This window comes from Atractosteus spatula, chromosome 16, assembly GCF_055471065.1.
Source record: "Atractosteus spatula isolate fAtrSpa1 chromosome 16, fAtrSpa1.hap1, whole genome shotgun sequence".
Lineage (NCBI taxonomy): Eukaryota > Metazoa > Chordata > Actinopteri > Semionotiformes > Lepisosteidae > Atractosteus > Atractosteus spatula.
In genome coordinates this window covers 4249156-4267791 of record NC_142721.1, presented here as the reverse complement: position 1 = coordinate 4267791, position 18636 = coordinate 4249156, and the positions used below count along the sequence as shown (strand labels likewise).

The 18636-nt window shown below is 38.8% G+C and overlaps 1 protein-coding gene across 3 annotated transcripts in view; it reads right to left on the bottom strand.

Annotated features, from left to right (window-relative positions):
• osbpl5 (oxysterol binding protein-like 5) overlaps positions 1-18636 on the bottom strand; it is a 77955-nt gene that overhangs the window by 51396 nt on the left and 7923 nt on the right. Inside the window, exon 1 of one of the 3 annotated variants that reach the window (XM_088934696.1) lies at positions 12427-12540. The exons of the other annotated variants lie outside the window; for them this stretch is intronic. The gene's annotated coding sequence lies outside the window, so the exon portion shown is untranslated. Of the gene's footprint in view, positions 1-12426; positions 12541-18636 lie in introns of those variants that run through there. 3 annotated transcript variants of the gene reach the window in all.

Below are 18636 nucleotides of genomic sequence, written 5' to 3'. Positions count from 1 at the left end.
CTCTGCTCCATTACCCGGCTTGAGCTCGATCTTCATTAGCATGTATTTGACAGGCAGGATGACATGGGAAAGAGGGACACTGTCAGGAAAGGAAGATCATTCCAAAGCATTCCGCTTCTGCATTCTGCAAAAGGACCCTAATTATCTTCAACAAAGAGAAGAGGAGGCTAATTACAGGTATTCTGATTTTCCTGAAAGCTACGTCGGATGTATCCTCAGCACAGCGTATTACATAAGTGCTTGCTATTCGCTGTGATACTCTTCACTGATCTGCTCATTCATGCATTGCATTCATCTGTTTCAACAGGGTAGAGGAGTAACAGCAAATATTTTAAATGAAAAAAAGTGTAGGAGAAGAGTGTGAGCAGACAATAATATCATATAATGTCATATAGGTTTGCAACAGCCTAAGCAAGTCTAATGGAATACATGTGATTTGTCAAAAAAATGTCACTTGAAATGAAACTTTACCAAGCTTTTACTTGAAAAAAAAACCACTTCAAAATCTCTCTTTAAATTAAAATACTTGTAAGACATGCAGTAGGATAAATTTACTCTGCAATGTTTTTAGTGGGGACCCTAAAGTAAGAATCAAACTTCATACAGTACAACTTCACATCTTTAAGGGTCACATCTTAAAGCTCAGTTGTCTTGATAGACTTAAACAGTTAGAAATGTAGATTGTGGACATGACCTTAAACACCCCAGTGCACAGCTTTGGCAAAGCTTCTGCTTGTTTTTTCTATCAGTGAGCTGCAATGAAATTCTGACAGGAAACGCAGTAGCAGGTAAAACAGACCAGCCTGCCTATTTGTGAAAATCAACCTCGCAATACATACTGTAAAAAATTACTCAGCATGAAAGCGGGTTAGCAGCACACAAATGAAAATGCATCAACTGACAAAACGTTCTGAGTAGCAAGTTCATAAATATTATATGCAACGACAGAACTGTGCTGATAAGGATGAAAGACTTACAAGACTCGCAGGAAACCGCAGTGAGTAATCCACCTCTACAGCCAATATATGCTGGGATTTTGGAACATTGGCTATACCAAATTCTTCTTCCTCTAGTCAGTGAAGAGACAAGTTTATATCCCAGGCTGGAGTCTGGCACAAGATACCTTTGCTATGAACTTGCCTGCAAGTCACACGAGAGCACAATAGACCGTTTTGCAGACAGTTAAATAAAATCCCAGTTCTATTCCAATGAATGTTAACAGCACTATGGCTTAATCTCCATATACTATATAAGAGGCTCAGGCCAAAAAAATTCAAATTGCCTATCAAAGTAGATTATCTCTTATAATTTGCAGTTCATTTCACACCTTGCACATTAGAAAGGCCTGAGTGAAGTAATACAGTAGGTCAGTTACAGCAGGTCTTAAACACAAAGGCCTCTGGGATATGGAGCAATAGCTGCTTCAGTGCAGATGACAAACACAAATACTGAGCTCTGAAACTCGTTATCCTGTCCACTATAGTAAAAACAAACAAAATAATGGAAGCTAATATCCCAGAGCTAAGGTCTTCAGGGACAAATCCCAAGCTTACTCTTGATTATTGCACATACCATAAAACACATATCATGAAAGGAAACCTTGTCTGTGCAATGAGGGTCACGGATCTGAAGACTAACCATTAAAAGCCTGGTTTTAGTACTGTACATAGCATCAAAATGGGGCCCTCAGATCTGGGATATTTGTTTTTGCCCACATTGCCTGTGACAATGCAAGTTTTTGAATATTAAATACGTATACAATCGTAGGTGAGTTTGCATACAACAGTTCTTCCACACAACAGAACAGTTTCCATCATGCTGACCCCTCTGCTGCAGCTTGCACGTCATGCCTGTAGGTTGCAATGTCCCATCATCTCCAAACGGCTGGCCACTTGTAACTATTAGGTAGTGTAACTTAATAAATCTAAACCCCTTCTGTTTGGCTGGTTTAAAAATATAAATGTCAGTTTCCTTTAGGCAAAGTGCATTCCTATGGTTTTCATGGCTTACAAACCTAATATTAAATACCACCATCTGTCCTCACTCAACCTCAGATGTGCTTTTTTACCCTTAAATAAAAAAATCACATACTGTACTTGGCTGTAGACTATGCTTTTTAAACAGCCCGCGGCAAAGGAGTAATGAAGTATTTTGTCACTACTTGAATCAGTAATTTGAATGTACTCATCAAAGTTCATTATAATACTGCAGTTTATTTTCACTGAAGTAAGCGTATACAATAAAAAAAAATATTGTGATGCAACATTAGAAATGTGCACAACCCGATTGAAAGAATTGGCTTGGCTACATTATCATTTAGCATGCTGTTAAGAAGAGAAGAACATAAAATGACAAACTAGAGGAGGCTATTTAGCCCAGCTAGCTTGTCTGGGAGTTTTTTTAATTATCAAAATTAAGAGCACCTCAAAAGTACGAGAACTTGAAGTTTATTGAAAAAAAAATTCCCCAGGACAGAACTGTGCTATTTTTTTAACGTATCCTTCTGAAGGAAAATGTAACACTAACATGCTATAAAATACCAAGGGGAAAATAAAGTATCAGAGCTGAGAGCCTGTGTTTTAAGCCGGTGCTTTTATGTCTCTACAAAACAAAGCAAAAAAAAAGAGTTTTAAAGTCAATTACCATTTCTCAAAAATGAGCACAGAAAAAGCAGAACTGAATATAAAGAGCCACTCAGTATTCTGTGACTGCTACTATACACTGTGGCTTTCAAAAGCAGTATTATTCTCGAGCTGCAAGTCCTAAACCCAACACTGATAAGAACAAGACCTGCCTGTTTGGCAAGGTCTTCACACAGTCGTGGATTAATGTGCTTCTAAACCAACACAAATATTTCTTAAGCCAGAGTCCGAATAACGAAACGTACCTTTCACAACAGGAAATGCTTCACAAATCCTTCAGCTGCTACAGACTCCCACACAAGCTGGTTGTAAAATTAGAGGTTTGAAAATGGTCTTGGAAACATCAGACTAACTAAAACCCCACCCAGACATTTTGGAGGAACCTGGCTTGCATACAATTATGACTCTCCATGTGAACCATGCATTGGTTTGAAATATACTTTGGTTGAGGTGAAAGCCTAAACCGATTCGGAAGCACTAGAAATGGAATTATGAGTGCTGCCCTTAACTCAGGCTTGTGTATCTCGTTTTTTCTGCAAAAGCAAAAAAAGAAGAACGTAGAATATTTATTGACTGATAGATTGGTTATGTTTTGCATGGTGCATGCCCTCTCAGACTGTTGCTTCTGTGGAGTCAGCCACAGAGTCAGAATCAGATAAAGCCAATAAAAAAAACAGACCTACTGATATTACTTCTCCTGAACTGAATTACTTGGAAATGCTTTCTGTGCCTTTAAATTCCACTGTAAATACACGTGTGATTACAGATGAGTACCCCTAACCTAGATGAGAAGTGGACTGAAAGTGACACTGATTTGCCAGCACAGCCCAGAGAGACACAGCCGTGTCACTAAGGTGCCACTAGCTGTGATGTTACACAATGTCAAAAGACCGCTTGTGTTCAAATGGACTGAACTAAACTGGGACACAGCTACTGCTTGGCTGGCTTTCCTCTCTGTGCTGTTAAACCATGACCTGAGATTTGTTCAGATGTGAACCGCAAAGTCTCTCAAAGACACCTGTGAGACACTGGGTAAAAAAACTGCTTTCTTGGACTTGAGAAAAATAGTTTGGCACGCTTTCTGAGCACAATTTGTGGCCCCTTTACTCCATCTTCAAACCTTGACCATGTAATCTTCCTCTAAATATGAACTGTAACACCTGAGTTGACCAAGTTATAAACAGGATACGGCTGTTTGTAAAAATAGTGTTTACTTTTAGGTTAAATATAGGAGTAACATTGAGGGCCAGATGTACTAAGACAGACCAGTTGCTGTGCAAATATGACAGAATTTGCTGAGGTATTCTGATAATTTACAAAGTACACATTACATCCTACTGTAGTTCTCTTGTGATGCTCCGGCAAGGTCAGAAATACTTGAGCTTTGCGAGAGCTTTCAGAACAAACAGCATTGACTGTGGTTATAGGACACAGCCTACGAAGCTCCTCTGCATGCTGTCGAGCAGAAACAAATCTTTCAAAGCAACGTACCAGAGGCCGGACAGAACCTGGTTCTGGCAACGAAAAGGAAAAACTCTGAGAAGGGACATTATATACAGTACATCCATGGTTGTGTTTAAGAGACATAAACAAGCACAGAATACTTGGCTACAATATCTTTTCGTTTTAAGACTGAATCACATGTCTGTACATTCACAGAAAAGTGTGTTTCTTATTTCTATACAAATGCTCAATATGAGATGTTGGTTTTAGTATATTATCTTCAGTCAGTTACCTCCAAAGCATTGCATTCATAATACAGCTATACTGGAATCAATGCTGCTGTAACATCTTCTACCCAACACTTGGTAAACCATCATGAAGCAGTGTAAAAGGCTAATAATTCATAACACTTATAATTAAATGTGTATTTACAGGGGATTGCAATTTCTTATTAACATATACTAAGCCCCCACAGGTTTATATTATATTGTATTATATTGAAATATACATACAGTATAATACAGAATGTATCCATTTTGAATTTAACAAGGCATTCCATCTTTCCAAAATAAAAATCCATTCAACATCATCAGAGGTTACTGTATGTTATTCAGTCACAATTCTGTTATATAGCAAAATGGTTAACAAAGGCTGAGATGCTAGTGATCTGGGACAATCAAAGATTTCTTTCACAGAAGGCATTTACTGTCCTCAACAACTTGAACAGTGTTGATTACCAAATTCTGATAGAAAATCCCTTTGCTAGCAAAGCTCTCACTTCTATAGTACTGTACATCACAGGTTCCCTACTGTTTGGTGAAAATCCTGCCTATATGTCTCAAGAAACAAGTATTATTCCAAGATGGCAGGGGAACTGAATTCTCAGAGGAGCACTGAGCTCAAAAGGCATTGTTAGAGAGGCAGGCTGACTACAGCATATTTCCTTTTCTTAGCATTAGCAATCCCAAAGCATCTTCTATTAATTGGGTTTGTTTTGTTTTCAGCAGAATATGATTTAACCGCCTGTCATTTCTAACTTAAGTAAATTCGATTTATATCCATTTATACAGCACAATATTTTACTAGAGTAATCTGAACAAGGTACAGTACCTCCCTCAAAGGTACTAGAGCAGTGAATACATCCAGGGCTTGAACTCACAACCTCCCACTTACAGAGTCCAGATCCCAAACAACCTCATACTGACGGACAGCACTATAAGGGTACTATGTATGAACAAGTGATCCCACAATCTAAATTTAAAAAACTCTGCGAGGAAACATGGTGTCAGGAGCCTAGCCAAAACCTAACCTCAGGGTAATCATCACCAGGCTCATATCATTGAATCAAAAGGTCTCCATCAGGACTTAAACTGAATCCCCCTGATACAGTAGGTGCCCATAAACTGGAGCTGCAGCCAAGCATGCAAAGTCAGGTGCAAGGAGGAAAGACCTCAGCTGACTCTTGATGCATTTCAAGTAACACCTCAAGGAAGGGTCAATCCCAATCTCCTGAGACTACCCAGAGTGGAAGAAGAATGGCGATTAAGATCACTAACTGGTACTGTATGCCAGAGTAACACGGAGATGTCTGACAGTGAATAAAATCGTATTAAATTGCTGCAGAACATCTGGGGCACTGTGTTCTAATCACACTCTTAAGAAAATTCTATCATGTTTCTGCTCGAATTCACTGAGCTTACGAATCTCTTCAGACTAAAGCCTCTTGTTTCCTTGCAGACACGGTGAACCCTTTTCTGATATCAGTTTAAATAGATTGCCCAAGTCAACAAGAGCAATGCTGGGCACAAAACACCACCTCTCTCCAGGGATTCAATTATTGCTCTCCTGGGACACCAGCACCTTGTGCAGAGGTAAATGCTGCAGGTTCATTAAGGCTTTTAGAAGTTTACAACCCTTGGGTGATCAAGTAGAGGAAAATAATGAGAGCCCTACCTCAAAAGGGATGTTGCCAAGCTTTCTCAGATTAAAGCTAATGCAGTGACTTCTTAAAGATTTCAGTGCAATTGTTTAGACTCAGCTAATTATTTTTCCTTGCATTTCCTCAAAGGGGCATTTCTTGCTGGTTTTACTGTTGTCCCTAGGGCCAAGAAGCTGTTCATGCACAGATGTGATAAGGCTGGGTTTTGTCTATAGATCACAACAGTGCTTGTGAAGAGCAAATTAATAGCTAAAAACATAAAGGCAGGAAGGTTTGGAAGAGAAAGTGAGTGTGGTTGCCAAAGGTGCATTTCAGTTCAAGAAAAAATCCAGATGTGATTCTTGTGTTAATGCAGTTCCTGACGTTTGCCTCTGATTCGACATGTTCAGTCCCAGACTTCATTCAGGGCAGCATGTTTAATGTACAGTATGCACGGCTGTTGTTCAGTTAATCTGAAGCTAAAACTTCTCTAAGGGGCAACCCCCTTTCCCAGTACAATTGAGAGACCTCTAGCGTACATGTGGCTGGGAGCAGTAAGTAGAACGAGTCTCTTAAGAGCTGTGGCAACAAGCGACATGCAATAATGAGGTTTTTTTCTATGGTATTAGCTATTCAGACCCAGAGTTTAAAAACAAATGAGTGTTTTTTAGCATATACAGTATATGAATTGGAAAAATAATAGTGAAAATTGTTTAAAATAAAACCAACAGACAACACGCAACATAAAAATATAAAGTTCTCATTTGACCAAGAGTTATACAGAACTTCTTTTCTTAAAGATGAAGGTGATAAATGCTAAGCAAGACCTTTTCAATTTGCTTTCATAGCCTGCTGCTCCACTATACTGTACATGCTACTGTAGCTAACACATGAAACTACTTGCAAAACTACCTCCGAGGTAAGGTTTATAAAATCAACACACTCTGGCCTTCCATGTATCATGGGGAAAAGTGCTTTCAGTAATGGTTATTTTTTAAAAGAAAAGTATACCCTTCAAGCACTCAGGATACTTCACTTGTCACAGCACTTAACCCTGATTGAACTGCACATAACAAAAAATCTTGCTGGTGAGCAAATAACACTCAGAGAATGCATAATTTCTAAAGCACTTTGGTAAATCAGACTGTGGTTTTGTGAAAGTAAAGAAGCCTTTTTAAAGCCTTTGACTATGTACTTATAATGTATAAAATATGTGATATATATTATATATAAAGTGTCTATTTCAGTATGGAAAATGATCCCAACATCTTTGGTTTCCTTGTGACAGAATCTTTATAGTTGTGAGGTAATATTCTACAAAAAACACTTTTGGTCTTGTAGAATAACCACATGCCAAATCACATCTGAAAGTAGACTCTTATCTATCCAGGTAGGAAATATGCATATGGTGCTTTTTAGCATTTTATGATGGATTTAACTGAATCAACAAAACACTGTGCACATTAATAGTAATATTAACTGACACCATTCTGAGATGTTAAAATTGTCTTCCTTCTTGACATTCCAAGAATTGCACATGAGAAGAGTCTCTGAAAAAAAAGCAGGCCAATACTTAACATACTATAACCACATTATAGAGTATATCTAAAAATAATCCTCAAAATACATCTCCAATTATCAGAACTCCATCAGAAAGGAGATTTCCGATGTAGCACTAGGTGATGAAAAAGTTCACAATTACTTCACATACCCTCATAACACATTTTCAAGAAAACAGAAAGTTCTGGAGAAACAGGCTAAAGAACAGCTTGGTACATAAATTAACAAAAGTGACACACTGTGACACTCCAGTTTAAAGCACAAACATGTCTGTGTTTTTTACAGAAAGCACTGTTCCTCTGCTAGAAAGATGATAACCAGTTGCAAGTATTTGGTCCAAAACAAAAAATGTGTTCACTTGAACTTTAAAAAAAATGACATTTAAATTGATTACAAATATCCATGCTTAAAAAAAAAAGTTATATAAATACTTTTTTTTAAAATTAGGACACAGACTAATTATATTACTTTGCCACCAACAGCAGTTAAACATCACTAAATTTATTTTCATGTGGTCAAAGATAAACAGAGGCAAATGCAATACAATGCCAAGAAAAAGTATGTGAATTCCAAAAATAAATTTGGAAAAGTCAAAGTTTTACCATGATATCCAATAGGGTTAACAGTAAATGTCTCTTTAAACAAAATGATTTCTGAATTAAACAATTAGTAGATTCAGGGAATGTAAAAAAGTAAGTGAATGCCTTTCATTAGCTCAAAAAGAATCAGATGGACATTAATTAAGTTGATCCTGGAAGCTGAGTTGAGAACTCCTCACCCTAAATAAAGAAATATTGTGAGTGTGGTCTTCACCATAGAGGTGTGGGGGAAAAAGGCATGCCACTATCTAAGGAAATCTCTAAAAACCTCAGAAAAAGTTGATGCTCATCAGTCCCAAAAGAGTTACAAAATCAATTCTAAGGATTTGGGGCTTCACCAATCCAGTGTGAGACAGTCTACAAATTGAGAAAGTTACAGAGAAAAGTTACAAAGAATCTCAGTGCATCATCCAAGAAACTGCAGGCCACTCTCACCTTGGCTAATTTGACTGTGCATGACTCAACTATGAGAAAACAACTGGACAAGAATGGTGTTCGTGGAAGGATAGCAAGGAGAAATCCCCTACTGTTCAAAAAGAACACTGCTGCCTGTATGAAGCTTGTGAAAGAGCACACAGATGATCCATAAGACATCTGAAACAATGTTCTCTGCTCAAGGGGTGTCACTAGTTATTGAATCTAAAAGGCTCATATACTTTGCCACACATGAATATTGAATGTTGCATCATTTGAGGATAAATACATGTTGAAATAAATTCTTCCATTTGTTTCATCAGGTCACCTTCTGCCTATTAGGACCTAGATAATAATAAGGTTTAAAATATGTTTGAAAAAGCATTGTATATTATGACAGTACTGCTCAGCCTGGATGTACTAGGGGCTGCCTAAATATGGTGTGAGGGGCTGTACAAGGTCTCAGGCTTTGCGGAGGCCGAGGGCAGAGGGATGTTAGAATCGAAGAAGATATACTGTAGAAAGCCTGAGACTTGTTGTCTGGCTGGTGTGTCACCTACACCTCTGATGTCCAGGTACTGAGGCTTCAAATGACAGTGTTGGCAAACTGTGGCTTTTCCCCAGGCACCAATTACTGCAGAACAGTGGAAACTTCAGAGGTTCCCTGACAAAACACACCAAGCTGTAAAGTGTCAGATTAATTATGTCTCAAAGGACCAGACATGCTCAAAACTGGACGAGTTACTTATTAGGCTTTATGTGTTAATGTGCAGCAGGGAGAGCAAAGCACAACAGTAAAGTCTGTTGCACCATGCGAGACACACTCGATCTCCTTTACACAAGCAAAATCTCCACCTCCACATGTACTGTAGCTGTTTGATCCATTTAAGATTTTATACAATGCTGCTTATCCAAGATATTTCCAGCTCATGACAGCCTACACTGAAAGACCCAAAGTCACAGTACCGTTCATATGGATTAGGCTAAAAAAGCTAGCCAACAATTACAGGAATCAAAACGATCCCTAACTGGAGTAAAAAGCTTTCAGTTAATAGACAGCCGGATGATATTTTATCAGAAAGATTACTAAAAACACTCTTCTGGGAGTTTGTTCTACATTCAGATTAAAAACACCCACCACCTGGAGAGATTCAGACAGAATCTCAACAAAAAAAAAATGTGGTCAATGAGCTGCTGCCAGAAAACTTAGCACATCTCACATTTACTCATCTTGCATCACATTCTATCAATGTTCCCACAGTCCCTCAAAGTTCATTTTCCATTGTTTACCAGACGCGTTTCTGTTATCATGCAGTCTTGCCATTATCCCTCATAACCAATGAGCCATCAATATTTTGTAGTTTTTAAACTTCACGTTTTCATATACTCTATAGATTTAATCAAATCAAGGCAAAACACAAGCTTTATTGCCCAGCTGTCTAAATAGTTTTTGCTGTCACTTTATTTTTGTAATTTATGGATGTGTTGACAATGAGATAGTATAGGCCATGAACTTATTTCACATGCAAACATAGAAAATAAAATGTTAATTATGTAGTACACAGCCCTGGGTCAAAGTAGACCTGTATGCTCTTCATACAAACAGTATCAATATCCTACAGGTTAATAGATACATCACAACAGGTAATCCATTAAAAATCCTCAACGTTTAATGCAGTCCAACACCACTTGATGAATACCATGTCAAAAATGACCTCTGTAACTTAAAATGTTACCTTCCCTCACAAGTCTTATCTCCCAGAAACATGAATCTACCTTTAAAAACAGAAAAAAAAACTTCAAAATGTGTAACACAGGCAACAGAGGCTGGAGCAAGGGAGATGTGCCAGACATTCTCTTTGCTTGAGAAGCAGTTCATACGAGATAGATAATCTTTCATCTAAATGTATTCTTCTTTTCAGCCCTAGGTTACAGCCAGAGCCACGTATGACCTAATAGATGACAACAAGAGCACAAGCAGGGACACAGCTACTGGATGTAGCGTATTCTAAAAGTGCACATTCCACTCCCTGTATTTCCTAACAACTCGCAAAGATAAAAATTCACATTTCTTACTTTCTCATCAGAAAATGCCAGAAATACTTTTCTTGCCTTGAAAGGCTCTAAAACCCACAGGGGCAGCAAGGAAAACTCTTAAATGAAGTTGATCTCACAGTCAAAGCTGCGAGGTCAGAAAAGCACCATTCACCAAGTCTTTTTACTGTTCTTGTTGCAAACTTGCCAAGGGTCTGCTGTCCTCTCGGCTGACCTCTGTTACTGTAACCTGCCACCACCTCTCCCAAAGCACACAGAAAGAACAAAGTCACGTTTCTCCTGAAGGGAGATGCCAGGCATGGGCTCCTGTTTTGGTTCCCAACAGTGTGCACAGTGTTAAAGAGCAAGAGGAAGTTACTTACTTTGTGTTTCTGTTTTACTTCTTATCTGTGTGACCTCCCTTATTTAACAAGGAATATGAAAAAAACAAAACATTTTATATATACATTTATTTTTCTTTCAGTCCTGATATGCACATTCTATCCTCAGACTGGCAGTCAGAAATAACCTTTTGAAACAGAAGTTCCTGCTTGATTCTGATGTACAAAAACATTTGAAGAAAAATCAGATTATTCAGATTTCACATTATCAAGGCATCTAAACCACTAACAAGAGATGCTTGAGACATCTACTGTAGGCACACTCAGCTTCCTTCAGAAAGAGATCTCTGCATATATTACGTGGCTGGACATGGACATACACCTAATGGTCAGAGAAGGTACTGTAGATAGCATCCCTTTCTTTGTTAAGTACAAGTTAGATGATGGGCTATTGGTACTGTATGCTTCTGGGACTCTGTGAAATCCCAGCTCTGTGGAATTATGCTCAACAACTCCAGTACTATAGCATGGAAAAAAGATGAGTGAAAAACACGAAATATTTACTAAGCAGTATTACATACTCTAGGCTGTTCTAATTAGTTCCTAAATTACAGAATAAATACAATATATTCTGTCAATAATAAAAAAATAACCTACAGGTTTTTAAAATGTATTTATCGATAATAGGTTTGGTCCTAACCCTTGCTTTGGGATGTTTTTAATTACAAATGCAGAAGACTGGGAAAACAAGCTGAGAACTTAAACACAATCGTGGATACACATATAACCAACCTTGCTTACAAGAAACACTTCAAGTGGCTTGGGTGGGTGCATTCTGCCACAGACAGAATAAAGTCTAAGCTGTGATCCCTAGAAAAATCATGGGTCTCTTATGCGTGTTGGAATGTATGAAGAAGTAATAACAGGTAAAAACAACTTTGAAACACTGACTGACAATCTGAGCGATGGTTTCCACTGCAGAGAGATGCTGGGGAGAGTTTAAATTTCCCACCTCACTCTCTCCCTTCCTGCCTCCTGCAGCTATTAATTAGCTGGCAGTGCCGATCACACTCAATATTAACACTAGAAATAAACCTGTGCATTCAGACCTCCCCCAATTAAAATGAAAAGTGCCACTATTACAGTGCTTCTTTCCCACACACGCACAAAGCAATCAGTCCTTGCATGGAGAGAAGGGACTGTGAGCAACTCAATTACTCCCAGTGGAAAGTTCTCTTCCTGCAGCAATAAAAGAATTGCAGGCATGCTTTCATTTCTCTCTCCCCTTACTGTAGCTCAAATGATGGCATGTGTGGCTGCAAGACACAGTGACTAACACCCAGGCAGAAGCAGAGAAGATTCATCACAGTTTCTAAGTGAGGACGTCCCATCTGAATTATGGAAGAACCTACACTTAAGAAAAAAAAACAATCACACAGTGCCAAAGGTTTCCTTACAAAACAGAGATTTCTAACCTCATGTGCAGACAGGAAACGAACTTGGATTCCATCCACTTCCACTGAGAAATCAGCTATCGTGAGTGCCAACACAGGTTGCAGTGCAGAAATAACAGTTTTGACTGAAAGGGGATTATGGCTCAAGGCTGACAGGTTTGTTCTCGTCACTGTCCCCAGGGTAGCCCACACATTTCATCATTTCATTTCCTAAAAAATGATAAAAGCACACATGAAGTCCAAGGGCCAGCCCACTGCCTTCTCCACTAACAAACTGCAAACTCAACAGTCGACTTATCTGCCAGGCCTCTTACTTTAATGCAATGAAAACCTGCCACTAAGGAAAGAATATGTCACCGGGTAGATCATAATTTTGATTTAATCTGGGACAAGAAATGCAACAAAAGGAAAATGTTCACTGTATTTTTCAGGACCTTCATTTTGGAAACCTTTAGTTAGTACGTACAGGCTCAAATTTCCACCCTACGCTTACAGAGCTTCCCTCACATGGATATCTCTTAGATCTGAAATGGGCAAGTCATTTGTAACACCCAGAATTTATGTTAGAAAATTCAAACTGTACAGACGTTTCCTACTGCACCCTGATTGATTAACTGGAGTGACCTAGTACATACAACATGTGTTAGAACGAGTAGTAGGTCACCTTAAACGATGATGTCATGACCTCCAAGACTGACTTACTGTACCTGCCTAATGCGAAAAATCAATATCTGCATCAGCCAACATAATAATCTAAAAAATACAGGATGCCAGCAAAGCAGCATTGTCTCAGCTAGGGGTTTATAGGCCATATGTTTGTAACCCCTGAGGATTTGGCTTTAAACAGCACTGAGAACAGACACTGAAGGAGCAATTTATGCCTTTTGCACTTTCTAGCAACTTCACAGCTGATTGGTTTTGTTACTTACAGTATCTCACACTATTCCAGAGTGGTTCAAATAACTACAGTACTCTGACAACAAAACAGCATCAGAAAAAAAGGTCTCTGTGGGGCTAATCATAATGATGTGCTGGGGACGAATACTTCTGAAAAGCATCATCAAGCATACTTTTTTACCAAAGGATAACCATTTGCCCATGTATAACCCTACAATGTGAAGACCTAAGCTATACAGTATATTATTAAACAGAGGCTAAGTGAATAGGTAGCACCTATTAACGTTTGTAACACCTTGATTTACTTGACTACGGCTTCCATAACGTAATTACAATTAAATTGTATGTAGAATACAAGAGCAGGAATAAAGATAGTGATGGACCTTTAGTTTTGTAACACTGTAATCTATAATCACCCCACTGTCTGAATTCCACTGAGCAACTCCACTATCCAAAGCAATGTTTTCATGAAATCTCATTTTTAACTTCATTTTTCCTTCTTGTAGTTCAGATTACATTGTTTTGGGCATCTCTACTATTGTTCCTGTATTCATTCTCACTGATGACAGACCCTTAATTGAGATATCTAGAGATAATCTAACATATGTAATACAGCTGTGACAAAGCATGAACTACAACAGTGAGTAAAAACACTACTGCTTCTGGTAGGTTGTAGAAGACTGATATCACTAGACTTTAAATATCACTTGAAAATCCACTTGAAAAGTGGATACTCCTCTTATTTTTATAAAGGCTTTATTTAGTGCTACAGAATCCTGATTAGGGGGGTCTTTGATACAGGAAATGCCAGGGGGAAGGCTATTGCTGTTGCACTGCCCCTGTGGTTAATGCCACTTGCACGGGTTTGTGTTAATGAGCCCCCTGTAGTTTTTCCCCCTGCCAAACAGTGTATTCATGGCAAAATTAAATTTTAAGCAGAAAGAAGGAATTGAAAAAAAAGGCACATAATTAGAAATGACAAAACAAAGCAGGAACAGGGCTGCTATGTACAGAAACCATCTCACTACAAAAAAAAGAACCAGCTCAATAATTTCAACAAACAATGCCACTGTCATAGCACAGCATACGTGCAGTGCATGCAAGACAATGAGCAATGCAGACAGCTCTGTCCTTGAACATTATACAGTATACTGTACTATACAAAGGCTCACAATGACATCGACACCATAGCAATTAAAGGCTTTACCAATATCTACCCATGCATACTGCATTGACAAGCCAACAAGCAGCTAATTACAGCTGAGCCACAACCCTATCAGGACTGAGACTTACATAGGAAATGGATATCCAGATTCAAGTACGTTTAACCACTGTTTATCCTGTACAGTACTGTCCTATATTTCAATGGATAAGATGAATTCTCAGAAAACGTCTCACATTCTTAAAGTGTTGTTTTAATATTACAAATCTCTTATCACCCTCATCATCTGTTAACACTTTCCAGAGTTAATTTTTTCCTAAAGCTGGCTGTTTTAGAGGAAAACTCCACCAATTCCAGTAATCTTTGTTTTGATTACTAAAAGAAAGGATGGAATTTGTTCACTGCTTAAGTTAACGTTCAGCTCACATAACTTGCAGATTTTATATCAAGTAAAACAAAATTCTGTTTGCTGGAGATAAACAATCATGCCACCAAGGCCAGAGAACTGGGAGAGAACAAACAAGAATAATCAAGTATAAGAGTCACTTTCTAAGGTCTCCTTAGCACACCTACTTTCTAATCACCTACTGATAAGCAAGGTCAACAGCACAGTCTTAATACTCACATGTTACTATTGTCTGGTAATAGCAAACTTGCCTCAATGTTCTTATACAAATATTTAAAAAATCCAAAAGTAAAAAGCGTGTTTCACTGTACTACATTATTCTCTGTCTAGAATCTAACTTAGGACCATCAGAAAGGTTACAAATTTACTAAATTTCACAATCCAAAGGATACCTCAATGTCCCTTAGGCTCTTCCTTGTTACCCTAAATCTCAATACGAGACAATAAAACCGCCAACCCCATTTCAAACATCAGACTCAAAGTGTAAATGTCACTTTAAAATATATGTTTGAATGAGGAACATCTAGCTAAAGATCAGAAAATGTAAAGACCACTGTATGGTCCTGTATAAAATACATTTTCTAATGCACATACTGTACAGTTTTGTAGGATTTTACTCATACTGAAAGGCTACACAGTATATCATGTATACACACATTTTTATACATTCATACACTGTGCAATCCTCATCATACTCAGCTTACCAGAAGAATGAAATATATATGTGCAAATTTTCATCCAAATCTCTCTCTTTCCCTGTGCAGAAAAACGTCTCCACCTCAGTCTCGGCTCCAGCACATCTGTAAGCCAGTCTGACAAGATTCACTTTCCACCTGGGCAGTATTAGCAAATTCTGAACTTCAGCCAAAGCTGGTTAGTTCAGACATGACAAGTTAACACTCACTGCAGGCACTGGGACACGCCACTCCAAGTTAAAGAAATACCTTGAGCAACCCTTTTCCCTCTTCATTTTCATTTTCGCCCTGTATAAGCTCAGAGCATACCTGGACTTTCCATTTAAATTCCTGCTACAACGACCTCCTCAATCCTGATTGTGAGGAATGTGGAGGGGAAGTTTAGTGTTGCTGCACAAGCAACAGTGCAAAAAACAGATGCATCTCGAATAACTCTATAACCCTGGTAAAGCCTTAACACCTTGCAGAGACATCCAAATCCATAAGAACCAAGATGAAGACCTCTGCTAATGTCTGCATGAAGCCAGGTCATGTTCCCTTCCTGACAGATGTGCCTCTCTTGCACACAAAACAACTAATCCACTACCTAGCACCTCAGTTCATCCCCCAGAGGGCACAATTAAAGCCACAGCCTGCTTTAGACAGCAGTGGAAAAGGAGAAGTGTAGCAACAGGGAATTGGGTGCATGGTTTCACTTTGTACCAACAGACTTTGAGCTCTATGTGCTGTAGACCCAGTTCGCTTCCACAGAAAACTGAGTGAAGAAATGCCTTGCCAAAATCTGTGAAGACATTACTTGCATACAGCATTAAAAAAAACAGCCAACAGAGCAAGAGGCAAAACCACTCACTGGGCACATAATAAAAGACAAAAAGGGGGAAAAAGATGGCACTAACAACTGTGCTAGTGTTCTTGTGAGAGAAATGAAGGCACCAACCCTGGCTGTCCTGGAGCTGAGATGGGAAATACCCTCGTACCAAGCAACCTGCACAGAATACACTGCAGAAGAGGAAAACAGGAATCTTCTCAGCAACAGCGAGGCAGTAAAATTAAATTGCACCACCTGGTTAATAAGGAAATCAAAGCTGCTCAAAAGCAACTTTTGCAACTGAGGTGTCAAAGTGTGTTTGTCGGTGGGTAAGGATGAGGCAGCCAGAAACACCAGCCAGGAAGAAAAAAATCTTAAGTAAAAAAACCAAGGATGAGGGAGTGGCAATGAGAGACACTGAATCATTTTACTGAGTTTCACTTTTGATTTCCTAAATTGTGAGTTTCACGTTTGATTGAGCATTCGTGTAACAGCCCAATGCGCAATCCCTTACTGGTTCCAATGCACATACTATACCAGTATTACACTGTTCTAAACATCCGGCACTACAGCAGCAGACATATCACAACCTGCAGATCCAAACACAGAACATGTCCTTTTCCCAGGATGTGAAACAGAAAGAAAGCATAACAAATGGGTTAGTGTAGTGCGTGTTGGAAATCCATTTTCCATTGGGTTGGGTAACAAAGGCAGATGAGGACAAGTCTGCTAATGTTAGGATTTTGCTTCTCTTAGCTTCAAGACTGTACACGCAAGGACAGGAATAACACTCTCACTGTCTAAGGCTGGAGGGGCTCAAGCCTTTATTCTCAGCTCAGCTGGTAAGATGCCACTCTCTACCTAGGCAGTATAGCAAATACAAATCACTGGGAAAAATAAGAATAACACAAAAATAAAAATCAGATTTCCATGTCTTCTGGAAAAGCTCATCTCCTTGTTTTTCTAAAAATCCGTACTTCATTCTTGACCTACAACCGCTGACAAACTGCAAACTGCAGCACTTAAGAGTAACTTATGAGACCAAGATTTTGACACTTGTACCTACTGTATGTACAGTATGCAGGGAGCTGCAGTAAAAACAGAATGCAGAATAAAATTATTGTGGGACCCACAAGGCAAGGTACTAAGATTTGGCATTTCAGGCTATCCTGCTGGGTATTTTGAATATAACTGGATGGAGAAAAGATAAGGGCTACACTAAGAAAGTACCTACTGTATATTATTTGTAAATTATGGTCATAGATATAGGAGTCTGTTGTGAAACCTATTGCGTAGGCCAACAGACTGAGAGTTCACCTACCAGAGGGATCAAGAGCAGACGAGGTGATGTGAGAGGTTCTTTCTCTTTGTTCAGTGGTGGATGGATTTATAACACAAGATTAGAAGAAATGTGACAAATAAGACGTAGCCTTTCAACCCAACTAGCTTGTATGGATTTCCATCAGAGATCCCAAGAATTTGGGATCATGACTCCTAAATCGTTAGGAGTTCTGAACGCAACTGCTCTTGAGTGTGTTGTTTTGACTTTATTCATGTTTTATAAGAATTTGAATATTTAAAACAGGTCTTCTGGCCATCTCCTTTGCTCAAAACTGCAGAGCTAAGTTTTCCTTTAGCCCACACGTAACTCTAATCAATCTTCTCTTCTACTATTACTGTACTTCCCTTAGATTTACACTAAAAGTGAAATTCTCGTGCTTTTATTGCATCTTAAAATTGCTAAATCAAAGACTGGTGTCACTGAGGATTCATGATCACAGAATGATGCAGGGAGATTAAAAAAAACACAGAAATTGAAATTCTAGGTTGAATAAGTTAAAATAAATATTTGCTGATGTTTCCACAAACAAAATCCCCTGGGTCCTTCTGCGCAGCGGCAGGCTGGCTGTGAACAGGAATGTAAATGAAACGATATTGGGGAACAAGAGCAGTTCACTTCCTGTCAGGGCTCCAGCTGTTTAAGTGGCCTTTTGTTATGGACTTAAAAAAATAAGCAACCGTTGGCCTGGGTGGCTCTTCAGCGCTATGTGTGTGTATACTGCAGGTCATTTGCTGCTATTTTATTCTGCCTCACTCCACATGGGTAATCATCAATTCTGGCAAAAATGCAACCTGCAAAATAGTCCTGCAGGGCGCTGTATGATTCTGGGTAACCACTCTCCTCTCAACTACACCCATTCCCTGGCCTCTACACTGAAGTTTCCATTCCGCAAGTCTTTATATAACCCCCTTTTCACTCAAG